Source organism: Pelodiscus sinensis, chromosome 5 (assembly GCF_049634645.1).
Source record: "Pelodiscus sinensis isolate JC-2024 chromosome 5, ASM4963464v1, whole genome shotgun sequence".
Lineage (NCBI taxonomy): Eukaryota > Metazoa > Chordata > Testudines > Trionychidae > Pelodiscus > Pelodiscus sinensis.
The window spans coordinates 124,154,191-124,168,590 of NC_134715.1; positions in this window are offsets into that span (position 1 = coordinate 124,154,191).

The window sequence follows — 14,400 nt, forward strand, 5'->3', positions numbered from 1 at the left end:
GAGTGAGAGGAAGGGAGAGATGCTGTAGTCCAGAGTTTAGACCACCCACCTGTGAAATAGAACTGTTCCACTCGCTTATTTGTTATTCATCCAAAATGCAGCATCTTGGACAAGAGACTATATGCTAGACTAGCCCAGAGCACTCTGAAAGCCAGGAGACCACTGTTTGCATTCTCTCTCTCACCATCTGACAGAGAGGGCACTAAATCTACTGGCCACTTATTGTGCTGTCAACACGGGAGCGAGGAACTTCTCCACCTGGCCTCATATAAATTCTCTGATGCTGTGCAGAGAAACAAATCTCAGTCTACTTTCCTTCTGTCAATAGATAATTTAGTTATTTTAAAAAGTTATTGTTCACTGATCCTGCTGTATGATGAATAAGCATTAATCTCTGAACGACCAATAAAATTGTTCTGTAATAATTATTCTCTAGTTTAAAAAGTCCATGTAAACAGGTATATTCACATACACCGATACTTCCTACCTTTCACACATGAGCTCATGGGTGGTTATATAGGTTTTTGTATTGCACTGTATCACTGTGAGTGGGAGGCTATCGTGCTGTCCACAGTAGAATTCACCTTCATCACCAGTCTACATCTCACCAATGGTGAATGTGGTGTCAGTGTTACTGTATTGATTTGGGACCCCAGTGAAATAGTTATTTCCATTATGAATGAAGAGCTTGGGCACTTATCCTGATTTGAATAGATTTAATTCCATATCATCACTTGTGGAACTGGGCGCCTTGCATTGAATGGTGACCTCTCTCACAGAAGCAGGTGTCTGAGCGCCTGCTGGATTCTAGAACAAGGACAAATAGAAGAATGTTTACATTGCTGTCTTCTGAGAGCTTTGGAACTCCAAATAGACTGAGGGAAAAAGAATAATGGACCCACTGACCTTCGAACATGATAAAAAGAAGCCATAAAATGTTAAATTTGCAAAATCATGTGTAACCCCCAAGGAGATTGCTTGGATTCCCGGGGCTTTGTCTGCTGGCAGCTCAGGGAGAGGCACTCTGAGTTTGCCTTGGCTCCCCCTCCCTACCAGGGCCAGAGTCTGCCCGGCAACCCACAGGGAGTGAGATGCCCCTCCCAGGGGGAAGGAGAGACCATTGTTGAGGGGAGTCTGGAGCCAGCCAGGAAAAGGGGAGGACTGAGTGTGTGGGAGCTAGTAAGCCCCAGGCCTGCATGCAGGGTTCCCCCTGAGAGCTAGCCTCTAGGGACCTGAAGGCAGGATCCCTCAGCTGGGTTTATGTCTCCACTGTTGATTCCCAGTTGTGGAGTTTGCTGGGAGGCTTCCCCAGCCAGGCTGAGTTGGCTCTCCAGCTCCCTGGGTGAGAGAGTCACTGCATGGTCAGCTGGGCTCTAGCAGCAAGTTCAGGGCTGCTGCCTGCTGTGTGGGTCTGGAGGCTGGCCTGGGAGGCTATAGTTTTGAATTTTGGTGCAGTTGTGTGGTCTGCATCTTGAGCCCTGCACCCCTTCGCGGTGAGGGGAAATTCTGGGACTGAAGCAGCCTGGTTCCTGCTTGAAGAGGACCCCTGTGAGAAGAGAGCAGCCCTTTGCAGAGACTGAGTCATCTCTCAACCTGAGGCTCATTCATGGAGTGTGTGAGTGCACCAATTTTTAGTTAGTCAGGCAGGGAATTTGTTTGGGGATTTTATTACCTGCAGCGTATTAAACAGTGGAGGGATTTACTGCCTTCTCCCATTTGTGAGTCCCTTGGGCTGTACTGGACCTAGTCAGCTCCACTGCTAAACCACTGCAGAGAAGGATTGTGTGGTCAACAGTCATCAAGGGCCCCAACAAAGTACGCGTACCAACGGGACACTAACCTCACAGTTGCAGGGCACCGGTGACCCTAAAAATAATGTTTTACCCTGTTCTGTTATAATTGTCTCCTGTTTAATATAATTGTGTTTATTATAGTGTATGTGTTTGTGTTATTTTCTGGGAGTCTCCAACTATCTGGCGAATACGTGGGGATTATCCTGGGCTAGAATTTTCCTCCCAAGCTGCCCTGGCAACCCTGCTAGGAAGGAGTGAGGGGGGTGGAGGCACCGCCAAGTACATCAATCAGAAAGAATAAAATTGAGTAGGTGGCGGGATCCAGAAGAACCCAGACCTATCCATCCGAACCTGAAAGGAGATTGGCTCTAAAAGAAGGTAACCAGGTGGAGAGGGGGCGCTACACATGTTGCTGCTTTTTTGTTTCTTTGCTTCTTAATGTTAAAAGAAGGGAAAGGATTCAAACTGATCTCGGCAGATTTTGATCATCATAAAAAAAAAAAACCCTTATTGTAGAAAAAAATGTAAATCTAAGGCTGGCCTAATTATGTTGCACACAACGCCTGGTGTGTTTCATGGCTATATTAGCAAGAGGAAACAGATGCCAGTGAGCCTCATGCCGCCAATAATGAGTAATGATGTAATAGACTAAATGGCATATGACAAAGGTAAAGAATCCCTGAAAAAGTTAGTTACTTCAAACACTGAACAAGGAACTTGCACAAAGGAAACCAGATGTTGGTCAAATTGTTAAAAGCATTACTGGAAGGTGCTCAGATACTTACAGTGAGGTATGTGTTATAAAAATCTATATAGAAGACTTTATGGAAACAGAATATCCCTAAAGTTATTCGGGTCACGCTCTGAATTACTGTACAGCTTCTGACTAGAAGCCTTCCCAGATCCTAGACTCTCCCCTCGTTTCATGCTACTGTTGAAAATACAGTATCAGAGTTATTCTAGAAATACTTTGGTCCTAGTTTCACTCTCTTTTTGGCTGAACTATAGGAAGTCTTAGTAATGAGAAACAACCCAGCCTTTTCTCGTGCTATTTCTCTTCTCTCTTTAGCACAGAGTCCTTCAATTTAAATCTCTATCCCATATTGTAAAGGTCCATACTACAAAGGTCACACGCATTTGTATTTTAGCAGGTTGAAGGCTGTGTCAGTCTTGAAACCTTATCTGAAGAAGTGGGTTGTGCCCAAATATATATATATTGTTAGTCTTTAAGGTGCTACAGGACCACATGTTAAGTTTTCATATGAATTCATTCAAATAGTGAAGGAATACTGACATCTAGTGGACCTTAATGGTATTTCAGAAGACAGGAATAGAAGGCACAAGAGAAATAATTATTTATAAATTCAAAGGTTTTAAGGCCAGAAGGGTGTGTTGTGATCATATACTCTCCACTCCTGTATAAAACAGTCAACAGGACTTCCCTGAATTAATTTCCAATTTGAACTCAATCTTATCTTTGAGGAAAAAAATCAATCTTGATTTTAAAATTACCAGTGATTCACATCGTCTGAATTTAATCAAATTCTGTGTTTTCACCAGTGACAATGTTATCATCTGAACAACTTGTTGATTAGAGGGTAAAATCCTAATAAACTAATGCTTTGGATAAAAAAAAAGTAAAAAATAAAGACTAACAGATCTTTTCATTAACTGTAGGATGGCATTTTGCAGGACCAAATTTCGCAGCTTAGCATTACAAAAGCGGCAAAGCATTTTTGTTTGTTTGAAGCAGAAAACTCATTTTGTCATTAAAGACTGATTTTGTTGTGAAAAAAAGGAAATTTTCACGAGGGGCAAATCTATAGATGTATTCAGAGGATTGAGTTTTGTTGTTTTCCTGACAAAGGTTCTACCCAATGAGAAGAAGGCAAAACTTCTGCACTGGAGTAACATTGCAGGTCCATTTATACATAGAAAATGCCAACAGTTGCAGTTGAGAAGAACTTGTATTCCACTGTGGGATGCTGGAACACTTTCACATACATTTGGTAGGTCTGAATATTCTCAAACAATTAGTTTTTATCCATAAATAATAGTGCATGAGACTCAGCTTAGAAAAATACGTCAAAGCCATGAGAAACAATGAACTGATGCATGAAAATTGAGGGCAAGCCAATAGTTTCAACTGAATGTTTGTATTCAAAGTGAACCTTAGTAGGAGGGGAAGGAAGGCTGGGTGCATTGAAACCAGTGAATGTTACCATGAAGCCTCCAGTGTGAAACTGATGTGTTTCACACAGCTGACATGTTCATTGCTTGCATTATCTCTGTGTGTCATCTTGGTTCTATTTCCATATAGATTGTGTCCTAAAATATACAGATTAAAAGGAGAAAGTTTTAAAAGTTGTCAGTGCTTCTGCATGACATACCCCCAAGAGCCTACTTACTGGGGCTATTCAGCATATATCTCTGTTATTTCAAATTAACTTTGCAGTGTAGACATACCCTTCCTTACTCAGCAAATCAGGGGCCCAGCTGGGGAACTGAAGTCCTGACTCCCAGGCACTTGCAGTTATTGCTGGTTTGCTTTGCTTCAGGGGACGGACAAAAGCTCAGCTCCTGCTGAGGAAAGTGACCTGGCACATGTTTATGCTCAGCTCCAATCCCTGGCTCAGTGCCTACCACTCCGGCTGAGAGAGCTCAGTTCTCGCTGACTCAACTCTATGCTATCCCTTAGCTACTACTCAGTAGCTCAGCTCCAAGATCACTCTGAGTCTGGTTTTAGATGTGGCTGCTGCTCCTTCTCTCTTATCTGCCATGGGAAGAGCTGGAGAAAAGATCTATTATGAAATTAGGCCCAAAGAGCATGTCCAAGTGCCTCTATTGTGTTTCTCTGAGTAATTTAATGATTCAAGACATGTGGTCACTTACCACACTTGGGGTGGGGTGGGAGGCGATGTGTGAGAATGATGGAAGGAGGGTTGTGTTTGTCCCTCTCAGGACAGCTTGCTTGGGAGGTGGATTTTGAGGCTCTTATAATTCTGTACTCACCAAAAATCCCCCCTTGCCCTGAGCATGGAAGTGAAAATACAATATAAAGCTGGGAGGAGTAGGAAATGTCATCCAAAGTACAGCACGCATAGGCAGTAAAAAGAGGCCCTTTGGTTAGCCATTAACTAATGTGTGGAACAAACACAGTCATTTACCAGCTCACATAATTGTCGTTCTGCTCTCATCCACCTAGGCAGTGCGCTCGGGATTTGCTGGATTGTATATAGTGAAGGAAACATAGTTCAAGGCCTGTGTAAACTAAAGCATAGATGCTGAGAGTGATGTGAGAATGGGATGGCAGGGGAGTGGGTACAGAGCATGCTTTGTGGTTGTAGCTGCTCCTTTGCATGGATAACGAGAAGGTACCAATGGTCAGCCAATACCTAGGAACATGAGGTCAAAACCTGGCCTGTTGCATTAATAGGACTGGCTGTAATTAGGAAACAGGGATCACTAGAGCCCTGCAAATCCACGGATCCATTTTATACCCATGGGTATCTGTGTCCACGATATGGATGCAGACATCCACAACCCGTTTTTGTGGCTATGGATGTGGATATAAAATGTTGTGTCCATGCAGAGCTCTAGAGATCTCTTTGTCCAATTTGTTTACTTCCCTGCTCTTTCCGCCCCAGTCTTTGTTACTTTGTTTTATAGCCTCACTTTTGCATTGGTGGGTTTTTTCAGCCCCATTAATAAACAAAAAACAAGCCCTGAGGGGAAAGCGATCCCTTCCTAGTGTCACGTGACACTGATCATAGAATCAAAGAACCATAGAGAAGAGACCTCAGAAGGTCATCAAGTCCAGCCCCTGCTCTAGGCAGGACCAATCCCAACTAAATCGACCCAGCCAGGGCTTCGTCAAACCGAGACTTCCTGATGGAGGAACTCTGACAGGCTCAGGCCACTGAGGTCAATGCAGATGTGAGGACTTGCACGAGCTAAAGAACTGGCCCAGTGATCTACACCCGCAAAAGACCTGGCCCTTCAAGTTCAGGTTTCCATAAGCCGTTAGAAGTTCTGGTGCTAATCCGCATCTCACTGCCGCAAGCAGCACGAGGGCGCTGGATTGGTTTAGTTTCAGCAGGAGCAGCTTGTTATTCAGTGACATTCTCCCTGCCGGACGCGTGGAACTGTCAAGCTCCAAAGACCATATCTCAACATCTCCCCTCTGCAGAGGGGACCTGGACATTGCACAGGGAGAGGCTTTGCAGAGACTTTCATTTCCGATGCCTAGACCCAAACCCCACCAGTTTGGTTTCTTTTGTAGCATTTTGCCTTCCTTGGTTCTGATCTGAGTCAAGCCAGGACTTGGAGAGCATCACATAGCTGAACATTAAGAAAGGTCCAGCTCTGGACAGGGAGTAAAGTAGCAGGAGAAGGTAAAGGGAAAGAGTAGCTCCCTCCCTAAGCACAGAGGGAAAGTTCATTCTTTACCCTGGTCTGGCTAAATAGTGCTTTCCATCAGCCTCCTCCCCTTCTCCTTTCATGGTGCAATGAGAACTCTGCATCCTTTATCAGTTATTATTTGCATTACTGTAGCTCCTAGAAACCTCACTTGAGATAGGGGCCAGCTTTCTGAGGACTGAACCATGCTGCTGCCTCCTGGTAGTTTATTTTAACACAGGTTCTAGAAATGGATGAAGGCTCGGGTACGTACTGTTTTGTTTTCCCCTGGGGCAGTGTGGGGTGTAATTCAGGACTGCATTTGCCATGACATAGCTTTCTTCCCTCATCCTGTCCCATTTTGAGACCAGAAACTTCTGCTTGTTCTGTACATGACAGGCCTGGCCCCTTGGTTTTCTGTGAAGCTGGGACCCACCTGTTCCCAGAGAACATTTCCCAGGTGTCCCAAGGGCTGCCACTTGCAGTTTTCACACCCTGGATCCAGGCGCTTGACAGACGATAGTGAGAATGTCAGTGGAACATGCAAGACTTTTCTTGCTCTGCACCACTGAGCTGCTACCAAAGCCCATCAAATGTCAAGATCCTCTTTAACAGCTTGAGTGACTGAAGCATCCCCGGTGAAATTCACTGAATAAATAGAGTAAGCTCAGATAAACCCCTCTAAGTAACAGAGCCAGCCTGGCCTCAAACAGAGCAGCCAACTGAAAGAAAATCATTAGAGAAAAAGAGAGGGTGAAAAGCAATTGTGTAACTTCATTCCATTCACGCTGCTGAAAAACAGTATGGGAACCGCAGTGATGGGATAGACCATATGCCATGGTGTCATCCATGTAGGGTATTTGTAGTATGCCAGTCATATGGGCTATGTCTACACTACAGGGTTTTGGGGCAAAAACAGCCATTTTGGCACAAAAACCCGTGGAGCGTCCACACCTCAAGTGCATTTTTGCGCAAGAAAATGTACAGTAAAATGGCCAAGCAGAAGGCTTTTTGTGGTGTAGGTATACCTCTTTCTACGAGGAATAACTCTTTATTGCGCAAGAGTTCTTGCACAAAAAGGCATGTGTGGATCCTCAATAGGGGTTTCTTGCACATAAAAGAGCCTATCACAAAAAGTACAGGTGCTCTGATGCCCATTCTGTGAATGGCCGTCAGAACTTTCCTGCGAAAGAGTGTCCATGCAGTGTGGACATTCTCTTGTGCAAAAGCTCATCACTTTTGCGATGCGCTTTTGAGGTGTGGATGCACTTTTGTGCAACAAGTTTTTGCAGAAGCTCGCCTGCAGTGGAGACAAAGCCTGTGGTGTATAGACAGGGGTTAAGATAACCAGTAAAAGGGGGAAATGAAGCTCCATCTCAGGGTATGTCTACACTACAAAGTTAGTTCGAACTAATGGACGTTAGTTCGAACTAACTTTAATAGGTGCTACACTAGCGCTCCGCTAGTTCGAATTTGAATCGAACTAGCGGAGCGCTTAGTTCGAACTAGGTAAACCTCATTTTACGAGGACTAACGCCTAGTTCGAATTAGCTAGTTCGAACTAAGGGCTGTGTAGCCCTTTAGTTCGAACTAGTGGGAGGCTAGCCCTCCCCAGGTTTCCCTGGTGGCCACTCTGGCCAACACCAGGGAAACTCTATGCCCCCCTCCCGGCCCCGGACCCCTTAAAGGGGCACGGGCTGGCTACGGTGCCCGTGCCAGGTGCAAGCCTGCCAGCACCCAGCTAGCAGACCCTGCACCTGGCACGGCACAGAGCCACCCACCCGATGCCCCCCAGCCCACCCCCTCTTGCCGGGACCAGGCTGGCAGCTCCCGGGAGCTTGCCCTGGACCGCAAGAGGCGGGCACCTTCCTGGGCTAGTGCGGACATCGTGGACCTCGTCCACGATCTCCGCACTAGGCACAGGAAAGTGGCCGGCTAGGGCAGGAGAGCTGCCAGCCTGGCCACCCAGGACCAGGTGTGCATGAAAATCAAGGGGGTCCACTGAGACCCCCGACACTGAGCCCTGAGCTTACAATGGCCGTCCTGGGTCAGACCAAAGGTCCATCTAGCCCAGTAGCCTGTCTGCCAACAGCGGCCAACCCTAGGGACCCTGGAGGGGATGGACCGAAGACAATGACCAAGCCATTTGTCTCGTGCCATCCCTCTCCAGCCTTCCACAAACTTTGGGCAGGGACACCACTCCTACCCTCTGGCTAATAGGACTCCATGGACCCAACCTCCATGACTTGATCTCACTTCCCTTTCAACTCTGTTCTAGTTCTAGCCTTCACAGCCTCCTGCAGCAAGGAGTTCCACAGGTTAACTATTTGCTTTGTCAAGAAGAACAACTGTCTCTTACTAGTTTCAAGCCTGCTACCCATTCCTTTCCTTTGGTGTCCTCTAGTCCTTCTTTATGGGAACTCATGAAGAACTTTTCTGAATGCACCCTCTCCACCCAACCCCTGCTTTTAGAGACCTCTATCCTGTCCCCCCTCCATCTCCTCTTTTCTAAGCTGAACAGTCCCAGTCTCTGTAGCCTTTCTTCATCTGGGACCTGTTCCCAACCCCTGATCATGTTAGTTGCCCTCCCCTCTCCCAGCCTTTCTCTTCCCCTCTCCCACCTCCTTTTCCCAGTCTCCCCCAGTTTTTTTTCAATAAAGACAGAGTCAATGTTGGAAGAAACGTTATCTTTATTTTGTACATCAATAAGAAGGGGGGCTAAGGAAGGGTAAGTGGAAGGAGGTGAGGGAGGAATGGGGTACGAGCCCCCGATGGGGAGGACTGGGCTGGCTCTGCGGGCTTCTGGGGGTGGAAGCTCTCCTGCAGCCCCCCAATTACTCCCTCTCCCCAGATGGCAGCCTGCGGCAAGTGCAGCCGGGCTGATGGCCGAGTGGTGTGATGTGCCCAGTGTGGGCACTCAGGGCACTCCAAGCCAGAACTTCTTTGCAAGCGGGGCACCCCTTAGAACTGTGTGTCCGGGGTGGGGGTCGGGACCCTTTAAGCGCAGCCCTCGGCTAGCCTGAGACAGCATCTCCATGCTCTAAGTCCTCCTTTTATGCCCTGCCGGCACTGCTTCCAGCCATCCTTAAGCCCTGTTCAGAGTCCACTCAATGTGGACTTGCTAGTTCGAACTAGCAAAACGCTAGTTCGAACTAGTTTTTAGTTCTAGATGCGTTAGTTCGAACTAGCTTAGTTCGAATTAACTAATTCGAACTAAGTTAGTTCGAACTAGCGCTGTAGTGTAGACGTACCCTCATACCCCTAGAAGCACAGGAATTCTCTTTCTCTACCATCATCACCCTGGTTTTGATAAGCAGCACTCCTGCATCTTTGATTGATGAGATAAGAGCATCCCTCCTCTGTTTGATTGACTATGAGAGTTCTGCTCTTATTCTGTGCCCTGATAGAGTTACTAATATCCAGAGAGATGTGTCAATCCCACTTCTGGGGTAGCAAGACAGGGTCTATGTGGCCACCAAATCCCACCCTTGTCCAAGAAATGTTCTTGAAATATACTGTTTACTGTTCTGAATACACTATGCCAGGAAATGGCCACTGCTCCCTACCACACATCATCACCACGCTGCGAAATGAAGGGAATCAGCAGGTGGCAGGGAATGCAGCAAGCCTGCTGTCTGGAGCTAACTCCACATGGTCACCTCTCAGAGTAAGTAATGTTCATGGACAGTGGATGATGGCTGCATTGTCATTTCAGCTTGCACACTAACTCTACACTTGTTTTGCAATGTGTTTGGGCTCTGGTGTATTGCATCCTTGCTGTGATTATAACTGCTGCTCTAAACTGGTAGGGAAATGCATGTCTGATGCAAAATTGCTGCTGGGCTTCTGTAAACATTGCCGTAGAATGCAACAAACTGGAAAAAAGGAATAAAATGAATGTTAGAAAAGAAAAGACAGCAAAGTTTAAGGCCATGTCTCCACTTACCAGAGGCTTGACAGTCTGGCGATCAATCTTCTAGGGTTCGATTTTGTGGGTCTAGGATTACTATTATTTAGCTGATCTAGTATATTACTAGCTATCTCTATAGTCATATCAAGTCTGGGTCCAGCTCATCCTTTAGCAAGTGCTCTTAACCATAGCTTTGTCAATCACAAAACTCAAGCAGGTTAAGCCATGAGGCACTGGGAGAGTAGGAATAGCTAATCCCTTTAAAAGGAATCCTTACTTGTAATTTCCTCTGTTATTTACAGATCGCAGATGAGAACAAAGCTCATGTTTCAGTCCCTCTGGGCCATTCTGAAAGGACTGAGATGTTGATATTTTATTACTGTTTACCCTCCATAAACAAAACAGAAAATCACAAGCAAGTCTTTCTGAAAAGTGTGTCTTTATAAAGGGCATTAGTTCTCAAACAGGGCTCTTGAGTTTATCCTTTTTGATGCATGCTCATATCTCCAGGTTTCTACATTTCACCTGGGATACATCTTAATGACCTGATACCTGGGACTTATAGGAAGGAATGCTATTAGGTTGCTCATACTGACAGCTCTTTAAGTGATAGCCTTGATAAAAGGTGGATGCATGATGCCCTTGAATGGTCCTTGCCTCTGAAATATCTGCTCCTCTGGGTGTTGCACCAGAACCTTAGGTTGGATAGTTCAAGTCATATCTGTTCACTCAGGCCTTTAACTAGAGCAGTTTAGGATGGGTGTCTAGGACAAGGAAAGGTTAGTATTTCAATAAGATCATCCATGTGGGTGACTTGACCGTTAGTTTATTCTTAAGAAACCCAGATCTAAAGTTGATGGCTCCTATAGAGATAGTGAAATAACATTTATTTCATCTTCTCATATAAAACTCTGTTTCAGAGAAAAGTCCTCAGTGGGTATCTAGAAGTTATTATGAAGCATTTTGAGATCTAGTGAAGCTTTCCCTCCCCTGATTCATACGGGAACCTTGCTGGCTGGTCCCCTTCATCAGGGAGTGAGGGGAAAGTGAACAGTTTGCTGCATTCCTCACTCTGGCTGGGGGGCACAGAGGAAAGACTAACATGGAATTGCTCCAGCTGGGTCGGGGGGAGGGGTGCATGACCCCTTCCCCAACTGTGCCCGCTGGAACTGCAGCAGCCATGGAGAGGCGCTTCTCACCTGGCTTGAAGATGCTGCAGTGAGAATGCTGGGGTAGTCTCTTTCCCCTGGGCAGCCTTCATACTGAATCCTTCCTCCCCAGCCCTACCCCAGAGCAATGATTTAAATGAACCATGTACATTTTCATTTCCACCCCCAACCCCATTAACTGAGTTAAGGACCTGAGCAGACCAGGTAAATCTTCTAGCATAATATACATAAAGGTTTCAGCTATTACGTTATGGCATTCTGATTGATTTGGTCACTGGAACTTGATGTGTTCAACTGGTATTCTGATTATTTGTAAATGCTGTTCTAAGTGGTAACTACTCTTTGCTTTAGTAACTGGCTTGATAAAGAATAATTTCCTGTTGTAAATTGGTATAAAAATCTAGAAATAAAACAATATAAAGTAAAACAAAAATCAAAGACATGGAAATAAAATGAAAATACTACTATAAAATGAGAAATAAAAGCAACGGATGTGATATAAAACGGATGTGATATAAAATACATTTTTAATAACAGGCAGCTGGGGAGCTGACAAGACATCTACTCAGCCTGCCCACCTGGTATGCCAGTTAAGGAGCTGCCCCTGAGCTCTCAAGTTACCAAGGGAACGAGGAACACAGCCATTCTGGTCTTGTGCCAGTCTACTGGCAGATGGGCAGTGAGAACGCTGGATGGCAGGAAACCAAAGAGGCTTGCCAGGTTGGTTACCATGAAAAGTTCCAACAGAATTGTTTCATTCCTGAGGGACATTTCATTTCTGTCAAATCTCCCTCTTCAGACAGAAAACTGGTTTGTGGGAAAATTTTCAGCCAACTCCACTTGTCAGCATAGTATATAGGTGCCCCACAGTCTAGAGGTGTAACTCAACTATGTCACTCCTTCATAGTGGAGGCAATAAGCTTTGAGAATAATAAATGGTAAAAGGTTCAGAGACCCTGACCTCTGAGAAAAGGTTTAAAAAATTTGAGCACTGTTGAGCCTTTAGAAAATAAGACTGAGGGTGGACCTGATAACAGACTACAAATAAGTAAAGGGTTGTTATAAGAAGGACAGTGATCCACTGATGGTAGGACAAGAAGTAATGAGTGTCGTACCTCGGTGTTTTCGTACCTCAATACTTTCGGTGGTCTGGACTGTCAGTGTCAGCGTCGTCTGGTCAGGGACGTCCTGGCGCACTCCTGATAGGTCCTCTACTCCATCGGTGATGATAAACTTTTGGCTGTATGCGTAACAATCGGTACTCCCTTTATCTAGAGTGTTAGACCCCATGCACTTGGGTCAACACAAGAGATCTCTGAGAGGCACCGGAAACGACAGATGCAGGCAAGGTTTGAAATCAATCGAGCAGGTTTATTGTCAAATGTGAAGCTCTACCAGTTGGTAACAGAGATCAGTCCAATGTTACACCACTGGGCACTATGGCCCGCGTTGACAAGGTACCAACAGCGGGCAGGCCTATTGCCATATATCAGATATTAACAGCAGTTAGTCAAAGTTAAGCTACTGTGCATTCTGTAAGTTTAGGCAATGACACCTGCCATTCAGGCACCTAGTGTGCCCCCCCCCCCCGCAGGTCGGCTGGAGAGCACCTTTTGCGGTGTCCTTTTATAGACAGATTCAAACAACTTACATTATTTCTTTACGTATGGGTTACCACCCTCTGTTGCTTAGATACCACCCCTCACCTTACAGAAGGGGGGCTTACTTACTATCCTTCATGCTGTCAATTCCGACCTGGTCCTGAACCTAGGTCGGTATGTGCATTAGTTTTTAGGGAGTTTTTGTACCAGGACATTCCTTAAGATGTTCCGTTACTCCCTTTCGGCTTACAGTCTGTTCTCCATGCCTCCCTGTGTCCTAACTTACACAATTACACAGTTATGAGTATCTGAGTTACTGAACCAAAGTCTTGCTCACTTGATTGCAGGCCTGTTGCTGTTTTCATGTTACAGGCCTTAGGCCTGCTGACTCCATGTTACTGACCCTCAACTTACTACATTGAGCGTTCCCTGAAGTAAGGGAGATTTAGGTTAGATATTGGAAAAACTTTCTAACTACAAGGTTAGTTAAACACTGGAATGGGCTTTCGGTGGAGATTGTGGAATCAGTGGCATTGGAGGGTTTTAAGAAGAGATTAGGTTAAAGCCTATCAGAGATGGTTTAGGTTTGGGTGGGCTATAAAATGGCAGCGGTTCACCAGGGTTAACCCCCTAGTGGGTGGCTGCTGCTATATTTATCTGTGTCTTCACAGATACGGGCAATCACAGCTCCTATTGGCCAGGAACAGTGAACTGTGGCCAATGGGAGCTGTGATTCCCTGTGCCTGTGGAGGTGCAGGTAAATAAGGTAATGTGGTGGCCCACCAGGGGCTAACCCTGGCAGCCCGGATCCAGCTGGTGGGCCAGTACTTGCCCACCCCTGGTTTAGGTTTATTTGGTCCTGTGTCACAGCACAGGGCTAAACCTCACGACTTCTCAAAGTCCCTTCCAGCATTGCTATGATTCCACCTTTAACCTATGAATGTGCAGGCCCGAAGCCCTTGGGGCACCTTTACAAAAATAAATACATATGTAATTTACAATAAATTAGTAATAAGCCCATTTAGAATTTAAAAAATGGAATCAAATCACCCGAGTCTCTTTTCATTTATGTTGGTGTCAATTCAGAGCTACTATACTGAAGTCAGTGGGCCCTGTTCATGAGGAACAGAATCAGACCCAAAGTCCAAAAAGGTCAGCATACAATGCAAAACCAGACAATGCAGAAAGGCAGCAGAAATGAATAAGCAGCAATCAAAAAGCTGTAGTGCTTTAAAATGTGGATCTATGGGTTAAGCAATGGGCTTAAATTGCAGCAAAGGAAGTTTAGGTTGGACATTAGGAAAAACTTCCTGTCAGGGTGGTTAAACACTGGAATAAGTTGTCTAGTGAGGTTGTGGAATCTCCATCTCTGGAGATATTTAAGAGCAGGTTAGATAGACATATATCAGGGATGGTCAGTGCTTGGTCCTGCAGTGAGGGCAGGGGACTGGACTCGATGACCTCTCAAGGTCCCTTCCAGTTCTAGTGTTCTGTGATTCTAAGTGGAGACTGGTCCAAACTAAGGACTC